This window comes from Adiantum capillus-veneris, chromosome 23 (genome assembly GCF_014529385.1).
Source record: "Adiantum capillus-veneris isolate H3 chromosome 23, ASM1452938v2, whole genome shotgun sequence".
NCBI lineage: Eukaryota > Viridiplantae > Streptophyta > Polypodiopsida > Polypodiales > Pteridaceae > Adiantum > Adiantum capillus-veneris.
In genome coordinates, this window is record NC_140953.1 from 29,052,040 (window position 1) to 29,065,930 (window position 13,891).

The following is a 13,891-nucleotide window of genomic DNA, read 5'->3' on the forward strand; positions in this document are numbered from 1 at the left end:
TAAGACCTTTTTTTTGTGTTTTTGTATTACCGTAACCTAACATGAGTGGGAAGGTCATATGCAATTCTTATTTATGCATACCAACATGATCTACCTCCCTGCAATCCCAGTTGTCGTGAAGACTCTAGTGCTAATCAAGCATATCTGTCTCTAGGGAGAGCCCAGGTGCTATGCATAAATGAAACTGATCGAGTGAGTGCCTCCACTACCAATGGAGGAGCAGCAAGCTCCACCCTAACAATGTCATGTGGTACTGAGGCCTTGGCCAAATCATAGACACCAAGGGCCTCTCCATACATCTCCATCCATCAATATTGCCATCTCTGCTATGATGATCAATTGAGGGGCCCCATATCTCCACTCCGTATAGCATGGCCGAAGTGACCAAAGTGTCAATATAACCGGCCCGTACAACGTAGAGGGCGGTACTATTTCAATTACCTGTTAACTTTACACAGAGCACTGAGAAGGGAAGAGAACACAGTTGCGTCCAGCGACTAGAATGTCACTGCGCACACGAGACCGACACCCTGTAGGCCCCAAAGACTGGCGCCCCTTTCGGTATTTCTTTATTCAAATTAAGGTAGACGATCCGACCTCTTAGCACAAGCTTTCACAAAGCTGTCCAAACCTGGCGAGGGCTGAAAACGCAGGTTTTCGACCGGATTTCGATAGCATAACGGCGCAAAAACCCTTGTAGGTCAAAAACACCTGTCTAGGACGGATTCCCTCGATATCTGGAAGCTTTCTGGTGAGCTGTCACAAAAATTCAACGGGCTGTAATTCTCTGTTTTTCACTGCCGGGAGCCCAAAAGCCTGTACACGCATCCCAAGGCTCTCACGAGGCTCCCCTGATGTTCCCTTGCAGTTTAGGTGCGAAACCCTAAACCTGCAGAAAAACACAGCAGGCTGTAATTCCCTGTTTCGGATCGTTTTTAGCGGAGCAAACACGCCTACGCGTGTCCCAAGGGCTCCCGCACGCAATGGGACAGTTCCCCTGTGAATTGGACGAGTTTTCACGCGAGAAAACTGTCCAAACTCGCAATCTTTCATGATGGAACTGTGCGTACCTGTGGGGGATTAGCAATTAGCTAATCCGGTTCCTGTTCAGAAGGCTCTTGCCTTGGCAAACGCGCATAAACCCCCAGAACTGTACATAGGTCAAATGAGAAGCCCACTAGTGGGGCATAACATACTGTACGTAGGGGAGAAAGAGAGCAGTATGTAGCGTGCGGGGCATCACTCCCGTCACCATACTGTGCATAGAGGGCAAGGTAAGCATTCCATAGCTTCTGTACGTGCCACAATCCACCTGAGGCTGAAAATGGCGCCCCCTTTGTTGATATGCAGCTCGTTTTTGCCTCCCAGAGTGGCAGAATCGCTCACAGGCTGACACGTCGCCCAGTTTCCGAGTTTGGGCTTTCCCTGCTAAAAATATCTCAACTGGTGCGTCAGTTGACTTGGCAGCAGAGCAATAAAATGTTCCCCTTGTCATTCCAGAGCTAATGACGCGAACACATTTTCCGGTCAAAAATAGCAGTTCCCTAAATTTTAGGAGATGCTTCCATGGCGTCTCTATCGGTCTCCTGACCATCATTGAAGACTACCATTTGACCACCATCTACAATGTGGGTTAATTTACTGGCCCCTTTCAACTTATAAAGTTGCAGTGACTTGACGAGTGGCCCAAATTCCAGTTTGGCGCACGCGAGCTTCCATACTCATCAGAATTCAGTGCTAACTGGCCCGGGCAGTCCCTATCTGACTGACCTAGATCCCCGATGTGAGAAACCCATTTGGCTGCAGCCGTTTCACACTGGCCATGCAATGTCCACTTGCACCTTTTCAAGGGTTCCGGGACAAACAAGTAAAAATAAAATAAATATATCTAATACTTATTTACGGAAGGCAACAGGAAAAATACACCTCCTGGTGACACACCCCACCCTTGAAATACTGCAAGCGACCTCGCTTGCATGCCAATAATACATGATGATATCTCCTGATATCACATATATTCTATGATGGGAATCCAAGATATACATGCTTCCGGAAATGTAGCGTTGGACGATTAAACAATCCCACCAACCTGGCTACGACACATATATCAAGCATAGAAGTCTTCTAGTGTACTCTTGAGCACAAACTTCTCTAGCTAAATTCTGTATGGAAAGAGTAGATACAATTGCTTAACTACTCTCTTGAGCATCATGAACCATGCTCTTGCCTTGCTCCAAAAAGGCTGCATCAAGTCACTGTGGGTTCCATTTGAAAGGCTTCAAGATACAGTTGCAATAGCTGAGGTGAATCAAGCAATTCAGACTCTTCCATCCATTTGGCATCTAATGATGGATAGTTCTTGAACGTCACCAAATAGCGTCTTGCAACCTTTCCTCTAACCTTTCTTTCTTTATGTGCCAATATCTGTTCAGGAACAAGGATTTCATCCAATTGTTCCACTTCGGGTTGTTCCGCATCAAGCATATTCTCTGGCACATCACCAACAAAGGGCCTTAGAAGGCTGACATGAAAAGCATTATGTATTTTCCAGCCTTCTGGTAGCTTTAACCTGTAAGCTACATCGCTGATCTTTTCTGAAATCTGAAAAGGACCATAATATCGCATACTGAGCTTAGGAAACAAGCGTTCCTTGCCTTTCCTTTTCCTTAACCTGGCCTTTTCAAAGCGCAAAAGTACCCAATCACCAAGTGAAAATACACGACGGTGACGATCAGCAGCTTTCTTTTGCTTAGCCTGAGTCTTCTCAAGAGCAATCTTTATCTTCCTGTATGTTTCATCCATATCTTGCACATACTTGTCTGCCTCAAATATCTTGTCCTTAGTTTGCAAAATGGGTGGGACTTTCTTTCCTCCTTCCACTATCTCAAATGGTGCCTTACCTGTTGATGTATGCACAGTGTTATTGTAAGCATATTCAACCAATGGGAGATGGTGTTGCCAAGTTGCCTTGTGCTCTGAGACATAACATTTGAGTAGGTCCAAGACAGTAGAATTTGCCTCTTCTGACTGTCCATCAGTTTGCGGATGAAACGAAGAAGAGAACTTGAGTGTAGTGCCCATGTTCTCAAACAATGCCTTCTAGAAAAGACTCGTCATACGTGGATCCCTGTCACTGACAATTGACTGAGGCATCCCATGATATTTAAAGATATTGCTCATGAATATCTTGACCATGTGTTCTGGCTTTATCTTCTTCCTAACATGAATGAAATGGGCCTGCTTACTGAACCTACAAATGATAGTCCAAATCCCATCATTTCCTGTTTGCGTCCTTGGAAGATCAAAGATAAAGTCCATTGCTATACTTTCCCATGGCCTATCAGGGATGGGCAATGGCTGCAACAATCCCGGTTGCTTTTGTCTGTCAAATTTGACTTTTTGGCATACTAAGCATGATCTTACAAATGTGTCAACATCTTGACGCAAAGCTGGCCAATAGAAGAATGCCTCAACCCCTTTCACTGTCGCATCAATTCCACAATGCCCAGCATAAGGTGGAGCATGACTTTCCATCAAAATCTTTGGCCGTAACTGTTTAGTAACTCATAACTTTCCATGTATCATGAGAAAGTCATTCTTAAGCATCTAGTGCTCATGATGTTGCCCATCAACAAGCTGGTCATAGATCCTTGCAAAATCTGAATCTTCAGCATATTGTGTCTTCATTTCGTCTAGTTCACAATGGTACGGAATTGACACTGCTGAAATTTGGGGCTTTCGTGACAACGCATCAGCCACCACGTTCTTTTTCCCTTGCACATGCACAATCTGAAAATGGAACATTGACAAGATGTTTGCCCATCGCATGTGCTTCTCAGACAACTTCGTCTGTGTAAGAAAATATCGCATGGTTTGATGATCCGTTTGGACAACAAAATCAGCCCCTAGCAAATAGTGTTTCCAACTAGTGAGAGCATGAATTACTGCCAACAATTCTTTCTCATAGACTTGCAAGTTCCTTTCAGTCTTCAAAAGAATTCTGCTCTCATATGCGACTACTCGGCCATTCTGCATTAAAACTGCACCAAGACTATGGCCACACGCATCACATTGAACCACAAAAGGTTTAGAAAGATTTGGCAAAATAATTACCGGATCTGAATTCAGCTTCTCTTTCAAGTGTTTGAACGCTAAAATTTCCTTGGCTGCCCACTTGAAAGTAACTCCTTTTCCTTGCAGTGCATGGAGTGAAGAAGCAATCTCAGCAAAATTTCGGATGAACCTCCTGTAATTGGAACATAAGCCTAGAAAGCTTCGAATGTCATGTACGGACTTCAAGTCTGGCCATGACCTAATTGCTTCCACTTTAGCGGGATCCATGCGTACCCCATCCTTTGAAACAATGTGCCCAAGGAAGTGAATCTCTTGCAAAAAGAATTCACTCTTCTTCGCATTAATGAGTAGCCTGTTCGTACGTAACTCGTTGAAAACTGCAGTCAAGTGATCCCTATGCTCCTCTTCGGACTTCGAATAGACAATCATGTCATCAAAGAAGGTACCCACGAAGTTTCTATGTGGTCTAAAAATTCTGTCCATCATTCTATTAAACGTGGCAGGAGCATTTGTGAGACCAAATGGCATAACAAGAAACTCATAGAGACCAAATGTTGTCCTGAACGCAGTCTTATGGACATCTTCTGGTCTAATGCGTATCTGATGATACCCGCTCTTTAGGTCTATTCTTGTAAACAATGACGCTCCCTCAAGCCGATCAAGAATGCCATCTATCCTCGGTATGGGGAACCTGTTCTTGATAGTATTCTTATTCAAGGTGCGATAGTCAATGCACATGCGCCATGAACCATCCTTCTTCTGCACTAAGAGTACAGGCGAACAAAAAGGGGATGAACTGGGCTGAATCAGCCCCTTCTCTAAAAGCTCGTTGACCTGACCCATAATCTCTTTCTGCTGGGCTGCACTAACCCTGTATGGTGGGCTATTCGGTGGACTAGAACCTGGCACAAGATCTATAGTATGATCCTCAGGTCTCTCAGGAGGTAACTCCCCTGGCAAAGAGTCCGAAAAACAATCACTGAAACCACTCAAAAAAGTTGACCTGTCTTTATCTAAGGTAGACAAATTAGATACAACTTGAGGTACTTCTTTTGCAAAGATCAAGTACGCAGAAAGATGATTCTTTATTACAGATGAAATAGCAGAAGCAGAAACAACTGGAACAGACTCGCCTTTAAGCTTTACATCAAGGACATGAGTCTTTCCTCTATGTACAAGGGTAATCTTTTTGTTGTAAGTATCCACCATAGCATGCAACCTGTAACACCATGGGATACCTAATAACACATCATAGCCCTCAAGCGGCATAATATGAAATTCTTCCGCATCCACATAGCTCTGAATGTGCAGACCAAGCTTTCCCAGAATGGGAGTAACAGGCTCTGAATGTCCTGGGCATGCCAAACCTGCTTCGCCTGTCATACCCATCTCGTCTGCACGAATGCCCAACTTTGATGCCAATTCTGGTGATATGGAATTTGCACGGGCTCCTGGATCAAAGAAAACCAGCACTGTCTGGTCTCTAACTTTGCCCCAAGCTCTGCACAGCTCCGTGGCATTTGTGTTTGGCTGGTGTCCAACCAAATCTGGAACAAGTCCTGCACTCGGCTTTGGCTTCTTCCCTTTATGGTCTGACTTGTCATCCTTAATGTGACTTCTTCTGTGGGCACTCATTTGCAAAGTGTCCTTCCTGTTCACAAATGTAGCATTTCTTGGCCTCCCTAAGAGCTTTCCGTTCTTCAAAAGTTTTGCCAGAAAAATGCCTCTTTTGTCCTTGTCCTCGTTCCGAAGAAGATTTAGACTGCTTCTTGAACGTATCAGCTTCTTGAGTGGAGGGCTTCTTTGCAGGAGACTCAGAAGGCTTTGCTGCAACATTGCCCTTGGCTGAAAACTGTTTGCCCTGGGCCCCTTTCTTGTGGCTATTAAATCCATCGGAATCTCCCTTCGACAGATTGCTGGCCACTCTTGCATTCTCTATCAACTGAAACATATTCATGACAGTAGTCTTTGTGCAGTAGTCCCTGATTTTCTTGGGCAATCCGCAACAGTACTTCTCAATCTGTTCTGACAATGGCACAAACCTGTAAGAGGTGACTGGCAACAGTGCGGCCCAAAACTGTTTATTGTACTCTTCCAAATTCGCACACTGTTTAGCATTCAACTCGTGCCATTCTGTCATCACATCCACTTCAAAAGTGTTTGTCAACCATGCAGGCGCAAAAAGCTGTTTGAATTGGACCCACGTTGTTGGGGCTTGACCCTTGTTCAACAATGCGGTCCACCATTGGAGCGCATTCCCTTTCAAGAAAGTGGCAGCCTTGCGTATCTTTGAAGATTCCGTGAAGTTGCCTCCAACATAAGCTGCATCGAACTGCTGTATGAAGGTCAAAGCCTTTAATTGGTCCTTAGTTCCTCTGAAAGTTTCAAACTTCACTCCCTGCCCACCTTCCTTGTAATCCTTAGGGTGACTCAAAGGAGCCACATTATCATAAACAGGTGCCTTTAGCAGTGGTGCTCCATGAGTGTTCATTCCAGCACTCGCATCAACTGTTTTCCCTGTCATATCTTCATTTTGTACGCATGGCTGCGAAAAACCAGCCATACCAAATTGTGTTCCAGGCACTCGAAACTGGCCATAGGTACCCTGAAAACCTGGTTGGACACCCATGTTCACGTACAGAGGGTTACCCATGCCTGTTTGCATTGTCCCGAACACATTCCCTGGCATATAACCTGTGGAAGGTCCAGCCATAGCTTGAAACACTGAACCACCTCCAAAATAACCAGGATAAGTATTAGGTAATGGAAGGGTCTGACGCATAGCCTGTTCATTACTCCCTTGACCATTCACAAACGGTTCCTGTCCAGCTAAAGCAAGTTGCTTTGGATCATTGGACACCGCTAGTTGCTCAACCACATGGGCTTTCCCTCGAGCATCATGAGTCCTCTGCGCATTAGAAATCTCCTTTTCCTGCAACGGCTCAGTCATGCCCTGTGTAGGAGGCTGAAAACCCTGTGTCGGAGCCTGTAAGAATTCCTGCATCCTTGGGTTGTTAGCCAACTGCTGAAACATGTCCATGCAACAACGCAGTTGAGTTCTAAACAACCTGTCCTCTTCTTGAAGAGTTGAAGGAATTTTCTCTGTGCCATGTGAGGAAGATCCCTCTTCAGGTACTTGGTCTCTCTTCTCTGCCATATCGACAAGCTCTGTGTTGCTTTCACCCACAACAATCCACGCTGCACTTTTTGAAGAAAAAGTGACTATCCCGTCGATGGAACCATATAACCGGCCCGTACAACGTAGAGGGCGGTACTATTTCAATTACCTGTTAACTTTACACAGAGCACTGAGAAGGGAAGAGAACACAGTTGCGTCCAGCGACTAGAATGTCACTGCGCACACGAGACCGACACCCTGTAGGCCCCAAAGACTGGCGCCCCTTTCGGTATTTCTTTATTCAAATTAAGGTAGACGATCCGACCACTTAGCACAAGCTTTCACAAAGCTGTCCAAACCTGGCGAGGGCTGAAAACGCAGGTTTTCGACCGGATTTCGACAGCATAACGGCGCAAAAACTCCTGTAGGTCAAAAACACCCGTCTAGGACGGATTCCCTCGATATCTGGAAGCTTTCTGGTGAGCTGTCACAGAAATTCAGCGGGCTGTAATTCTCAGTTTTTCACTGCCGGGAGCCTAAAAGCCTGTACACGCATCCCAAGGCTCTCACGAGGCTCCCCCGATGTTCCCTTGCAGTTTAGGTGCGAAACCCTAAACCTGCAGAAAAACACAGCAGGCTGTAATTCCCTGTTTCGGATCGTTTTTAGCGGAGCGAACACGCCTACGCGTGTCCCAAGGGCTCCCGCACGCAATGGGACAGTTCCCCTGTGAATTGGACGAGTTTTCACGCGAGAAAACTGTCCAAACTCGCAATCTTTCATGATGGAACTGTGCGTACCTGTGGGGGATTAGCAATTAGCTAATCCGGTTCCTGTTCAGAAGGCTCTTGCCTTGGCAAACGCGCATAAACCCCCAGAACTGTACATAGGTCAAATGAGAAGCCCACTAGTGGGGCATAACATACTGTACGTAGGGGAGAAAGAGAGCAGTATGTAGCGTGCGGGGCATCACTCCCGTCACCATACTGTGCATAGAGGGCAAGGTAAGCATTCCATAGCTTCTGTACGTGCTACAATCCACCTGAGGCTGAAAATGGCGCCCCCTTTGTTGATATGCAGCTCGTTTTTGCCTCCCAGAGTGGCAGAATCGCTCACAGGCTGACACGTCGCCCAGTTTCCGAGTTTGGGCTTTCCCTGCTAAAAATATCTCAACTGGTGCGTCAGTTGACTTGGCAGCAGAGCAATAAAATGTTCCCCTTGTCATTCCAGAGCTAATGACGCGAACACATTTTCCGGTCAAAAATAGCAGTTCCCTAAATTTTAGGAGATGCTTCCATGGCGTCTCTATCGGTCTCCTGACCATCATTGAAGATTACCATTTGACCACCATCTACAATGTGGGTTAATTTACTGGCCCCTTTCAACTTATAAAGTTGCAGTGACTTGACGAGTGGCCCAAATTCCAGTTTGGCGCATGCGAGCTTCCATACTCATCAGAATTCAGTGCTAACTGGCCCGGGCAGTCCCTGTCTGACCGACCTAGATCCCCGATGTGAGAAACCCATTTGGCTGCAGCCGTTTCACACTGGCCATGCAATGTCCACTTGCACCTTTTCAAGGGTTCCGGGACAAACAAGTAAAAATAAAATAAATATATCTAATACTTATTTACGGAAGGCAACAGGAAAAATACACCTCCTGGTGACAGTCAAAGAGCCAAAGCTTTGTTTGAGGTTCCTTGAACTGAACCTGTAAACATATCCTCTCAAGTCTCCCCAATGCTGCATAGGCTCAATGTCGTATCTACTGCACGCCTCAGGGAAAGTACTGGACCACTGGAAACCGCCCCAAGATAAGTATTGGCATCTGCATACTCCACAGTCTCTCGACCATATGTAAGGGTGGGAGTGGACCTCCTTACCCGTATTGTTAAACACCATTACCTTGGTCTTACTAAGGTTCACAGACAATCCACTGTCCTGTGCAGATACATGCAATGCATCCAAATGACGTTGCATCCCCTTTGGAGAATCTGAGATCAACACAATATCATCAGCATATAATAGCAATGGGGTCCACTTCCTTGCCAGTTGGGCACCTCTATCACCCTCCGTCTGTACATAATATGAAAACTCATCTACATATATCCCAAAGAGAGCCGGAGATAGGGGACAACCCTGCTTCACCCCAATTGTGGAGTGAACCATGTCGGACATGCCCTGAGTAGTACGTACCTGCCCTACCACTGTCCTCTACAAAGGTGAAATCCCCCAAATCAGCTCTATGGGCACCCCCATGTCTTGCGATCTACGTATGAGTCTGGCTTGTGGCACTGTATCAAGGGCTTTGCGGAAATCCACAAAGCTACAATAAATCCTCCTGCCGTGGTGTCTACCCTCCTCAATAATAGCTTTGATGTTCAAAATCTGATCAAGAGTGGAGAAACCTCTCCTGAACCCTCCCTGTCCTGTTGCCTGTATGCCCTCTCTCTCTGCCATCTACTCAATGCATGCTCAAGAATTGATGCATATAGCCTAGCCAGAGTGTGACCAACCATGATGGTGCGGTAATTCTCGGGAAGCATAGGATCTCCGGACTTGAAGATAGGCACAATCGTGGACATACTCCAGGTTTCAAGAAAACCCTCATACATGGCTCTATCAAACATCATAGCGAGAGGCTCTGCAAGCATATCTCTGGCATGAATGAAGTACTTTGCTACTAGAACATCATGATCCTGTGCTCTTCCTCTCTTCATCATGTCAATGGCTTTCCTTACCCTCTCAGCAATAAAGAAAGCACATGTCTATGGGCATGGCTCTGGAGGGTCAGGCAAAGGTGGTTGCCCCGATGCTGTATAGAGAGATGTAGTATATTCCCCCCATGTCTCCGTGGAAGTGATGACTTGCGGTGGAGAACGCTCATGGAAAAGCCTCCATGCCTCACTAGAGTCCTAACTCATAAATAGCTGATACAGATCACGCTCTTACTGAGATAGGTGAGCCCTCTTCTTTCGCCGCACTAGGTGGCGAAAGATAATCAATTACTGCCTATGTCCCATGAGCACCTCTCTTTGTAATTTGATCCTCGTCTCTCTACACTCCTGAGAGAGAGAGAGAGAGAGAGAGAGAGAGAGAGAGAGAGAGAGAGAGAGAGAGAGAGGCCCTGCTGCCTCTATGCGGTTGTTTCATGAGACACGTATGCTGAATGCAGATTTTGTGGCAGAACATTATGACATTGGTCGGGGGGTAACAGACAGACTGCTTGAGATTGACTCCGCCATTCCTTCACACTGGGACGCAGTCATGCGAGACACGGTTCAGATGCCTCCACATTGTGGCTGGGAAGGCCTCTTTGCTCAGAGCACTCTCTTATTAGTTCGTTTTGACACCATGCTGTTCACAGTTGAGACTGACTACTCTCCGGGGATGCATGCTTGATTGACATATGCTACCACCTCTCCGCACCTTCTCTACAGCGGCGCACAATGGGAAGCCATACGAGTAGTTGGCTCTCGCGGGAAGCGTCGTTGTGTTGACCCCTGTTTCGCTTCCGCTGATGCTGCACTTTGGAGGCTTTGGGTGTGGGAGGGTCGTGCCCTATCTCAGCTTTATTGGGACCCAGGAGAGTGGCATTGGCCTCACCCTAACCCCACCGGTGCACATGTATCATTCTTTGAGTACACTGTCAGAATTGGAAGATTCACATTGATGAGACAGCACACAGAGCAGCCCACTCGTATGCGTTTCTGGTTACATTCAGGTCTCTCCCATGCCTATCTACAGCAGTTTTGGTCAGCCATCTGGGATTTACATGTGGCTCGTCGTATTTCTTTTTTCATGTGGATGATTGCACATACAGGACTTCCAGTTGGGACTTGGCTAGCTTCTATGGGTCATGATCCGTTATGTACTCGCTGTCCTTTGCGACTCCCTGAGTCACCTGCACACTGTCTTTGGTCATGCTCGTTTTCTCATGTAGTGTGGCTAGCAGTTTGCTCTTTACTTAGCAGAGCTGGTGTTCAACATGGATTTCTCACTTGGGGATTTGTCTCCTGGTTGATGCCGATGCCCGGACCGCATCTTTTCTACGAGGGCTCAGACACAGATCCAGCTCTTATGCTTACCTCGACGGGTTATCGGCGAGGGACTTTGGCTATGTTACCACAGATTGCTTGGCAGGGGGATCCTCAGACGCGTGATGAAATCTTCTCAGTTATCACTAGCATTGCACTATGGAATGTTTGGAGAGCTCGTTGTCTTCACATTCTAAGTGCGGCTCCACAGCTCCTTCCGGATACCCTCACTGCCATTTGGCTGGACATCATTCACACCCTCATTTGGCAGTGGGATTCTTCCTCAAGTACATCTAGAGCAGCCGAGGCTCGTCGATTTGACTTCCTTCGGCGTTGGGCTCAATCTCCACTCTTCTTCACACTTATAGGTGGACAGATTATATGGCATTATGCACCTCCTCAGTGGTTTCTCCTCCACTCATCATATAGAACACCATGAGATTGTTCTAGTAGAGTTGTCACTATAGTGGCTATCACCCTTACATTCAGCTTGTACACGCCACGTGATAGGCCTTTTTTGGCATCCGCTGGGGATTATATTGTACTCAGTAATATACAGCCCTGATTTTTCCCCAAAAAAAAGAAAGAGAGAGAGAGAGAGAGAGAGAGAGAGAGAGAGAGAGAGAGAGAGAGAGAGAGAGAGAGAGAGAGAGAGAGAGAGATTGTAGGCGCTTGAAGGAGCGGTTATGATGAGCTGATGTTGGGCTTGCACGATCATCACACGCTGAAGCTCCCTCCCCCAGTCCCCCCGCCCCTTCTCTCTCTCTCTCTCTCTCTCTCTCTCTCTCTCTCTCTCTCTCTCTCTCTCTCTCAACAACGGTAGGTATGCAGGGCTGTCGGGAAGGACATAAGCGAATTGCACGCATACTGCCGTCGATGTTGGCTGGAGGGCCTCGCAATCACGGCTCAGGTTGGTGGAATTTATTTTGACTGGCACTGCCTGGAGTGCATGGTTGCATGGGGCGCCATTTACTAGATGGAGGGCCCTCCTGTAAATGCCAGCCGCTTTCTAGGACTGCCTCTTAGATTGCAGCTATGGAGGAGCACTCTAAAGCTAATGGGTTGTGCAATCAGAGGGTATGCAGCTACTCTAAGTGCCTCGACATGCACGTCCAACATATAGGCTCACAAAGGTTTCCATAACACTTGCTAGGCTATCCTAAACCCTAGAAATAGGAGTTACAGCTTGTCCACATGCACATAGGGTTAGATGTTCACGTGACATCCCCCTCTTTTCAAGGTGAGGTACTGGTACCGAGCTGCATGGATTCCATATAGTCTGCCAATAACTCTTAGGAGTTTGCGAAGAACTCTTCGTCGGCCCATGCTTGCTTCTTTGGGCCATGCCGAAAGCGGTGCAAAATGATCTGCTTCCGCTTCATGTCTTCAACTTCGTCTACGATCTTGGGCTCATCTTCTTCAAGAATCGGGTTTCCGTGAAACTTGTAATGTGCAGCGGAATGAATGTTGAACTTTGCTCAAGATGAGTGCTCCGAACTGTGCTCAAGGGTTCCTTTTACTTACGAAAGGGAGAGCCTTCCGTTCCTTTAGTGAGAGAGTGCAATGGACACAAACAAAGTGAATGGACACAGTGAATGGAAGTGCATGAGACTGAGAGATAGAGAGAGAAGAGAATACGACACCAGAGATGTTGTCAAACCCTCCTCCGAAGGCCCCACTCTCTATGGCGAGAGCGGTCTACTATTGATTGCACAAATCTCTACAATGCTTGGACTTGCCGACGATGTCGACGACGAGACGGGCTGAGATCTGAAAACTCTAAGGGTTGAAATCTGAAAATCTTCTGCTAATTTCTGACTCTTATGTCGGTGACGATGATGCAACGACGACGCGCTGAAAACGCAGATGCTGAAATCTGCGTTTTCCGGGCTGAATCTGTAAACCTTGCGGAATCTGACCGTGCGGCGAGGATTTGCTGCGGGAAGGTGAGATCTGCGAGGTTCGGGGGTTCTTTTGTGAGTGCTAAAGGCTGAAAACTGAAAACGCTAGTCCTATGGCTGATTTTGTCGCGATGATTTGCAAAAACGCTGAGGAGTCAGGCTGATGCAAAAACGCTAGGGCTGATTTGTCTTGATCTGCAAAAACGCTGCTGATCTGCTGGTGCAAACTGCTAATGCTAGGGCTGATCTGTCTTCTGCTGTCGCGAGCTTGCTGATCTGGGTGCAAAACGCTAGACCTTCTTGCAGATGCAAAAACGCTAGGCTTGCTGGGGTCCTACTGAGAAGGTGCTTGTTGAACTCAGTTCCTGTTGCCTCTTTTGCCAGAAAGTGCTAGCTTTGGTTTGCTTATATATAAACTTACTAAATTTGCCCTACCTACTTTCCAACAAAAGTCACCTAAAAATAATAAGTGAAAAATGTCAAAAATAGGGAAAATAGGTCTATGCATTGTAACAATGCTACTAATGGAATCTGACTAGAATAATTTGATGGGAATGCTTATGATCATGCTGTGTGCAACCAGAGGATATGCATCTAATCTAAGTGTCTGGACATGCACGGTCTGTGAACAGACTCAGAAAAGTGTCAGATCACTTCCTATTCTAGATTGACTTGACTGAACTGAACCCTGGTCATGGTGTAGGTTGTCCACGGACACATAGGGTTGGATGTGTCACGTGACATCCCCTCCTTTTCAAAGTGAG

General features: G+C 46.6%; 1 protein-coding gene across 1 annotated transcript in view; it reads left to right on the top strand.

Moving 5' to 3' along the window:
- LOC147427568 (uncharacterized) overlaps positions 1-13,891 on the top strand; it is a 49,503-nt gene that overhangs the window by 15,464 nt on the left and 20,148 nt on the right. The window lies entirely within an intron of this gene.